We start from the raw sequence: 1,605 nt of genomic DNA, 5'->3' as shown, positions 1-1,605 counted from the left end.
AAGCCACCTTTACTTAACTGCACAGTGTCAAAGCTGCTCCTTAAACAGATCTATTGCCTGAACATGAAAGGTCATTACTTTGGTACGTTCTGGAAGTTTATGGTTTTGGTCTTGGGAAATACCTTTCTACTCTCACAGAACATCTCTTACTTACCTACTTTTCCGTTATTACTTGTAATATGTCCTTTTCTAAGATTTATCTTTTATTTGCATTAGTGAACTTTTTTTTTGTCCTTGTGACCCAGATTAGTGACACTCCTGGGTGTCAGGAAATAGAACCCATGTTATTTAAGAGGTTTGTCTACCACAAATATTTGGATTTCTCTTCTTTCCAATGTAAAGCACAGGAATTGAAAGTAGTAAACCTAACTTGGATTAAAGTGGGCTAAATGTTTCTTTTAATATTATTATTTCTAATCAAAATTAGGAATGTCCCCAAACAGTCCTGCAACAAGTTCCCAAGGTTTTAAAGGCTTCATATTATTCAAAAGAAACGTCTTTGCAAGAACCGTCATTATTTTGACTGTAAATGGTTTACTAATTGCTATTATGTCATATATCATTGTTGAAAATTTGGGTGCTAAAGCTCTTCGAATTGCAACCATTACGGGCGCTACAATAGAATCCTTTTACACTTTTTATATAATTGGTATTCTTTTACTTTTTTGGCAAGATGAACAAGCTTTTATAAATGAGCTTGTTGGGTGGGAGTTCTTTGCCAGAATCATTTTCACATTAGCTATTAGCACCATAGCGAGTGAGCAACTTAAATCACTCCAACATTAATTTTATGTATTTTATTAGTTTTTATGACTATGATAATGAAGCTTTATAATCTAATAATAAATTTAATGAATACATCTTAGATTAACCATTTTTATGAATCTATTATAAGATAATATTCAGTCTATGAATTAATCGTCAATAAGAGGGCATACATCGTGCCATGTGACATTATGGAAATGACCATGCACCCAGCCCCAATCACGTCTTCCTTCGTAATAGCTGATCCTAAAACAGATATGAGTTCTTTGGAAAATTTAATGAGAAAAATCAAATCCGTACTCATAACCAATGGAACAAATATCTTCTCCGAAAGAGAACACTCCCTATTGAGAAATAAGAGAAGAGAACCACCGACATCGAATAGAAGAAAAATTCCAATAATCATCCCCAACATAAATAGATGATCAAGATCATTTATTTTTCTTACCTTGTTGATATTATCATGGGAAACCCTCCCGTCACTATGGTGTCCTGGGGTGTCAACTTGTGGCATATTCTATAAGTATGTGTCCTGCAGTATAGGTATATAGTTAACGGCTTCCTAAACGTCGATGGGAGGAGAAGGCGGAATAAAAAAATAGTTGTTGAAAGATGTTAGCCAAGCTGGTGCAACATATTTCTTTCTTTTCGACGTTCTGTTTTGTTATATATATATATATTTTAAAGTATATTGAAATTAGGGGAGACAGTTGAACGTCCGTCCGACCATTTCTGTTACGAGCGGCTCTCGGAACTAATGTACAGCAGACCTGGGACGGATAGGATTTTTGGTCTGTCCTAAGGGATTTCGGGCCTACCCTACCTTTTTTCAATCCCCAG

Source organism: Naumovozyma dairenensis, chromosome 2 (genome assembly GCF_000227115.2).
Source record: "Naumovozyma dairenensis CBS 421 chromosome 2, complete genome".
Classification (NCBI taxonomy): Eukaryota; Fungi; Ascomycota; class Saccharomycetes; order Saccharomycetales; family Saccharomycetaceae; genus Naumovozyma; species Naumovozyma dairenensis.
Note: the sequence above shows the minus strand (reverse complement) of the source record.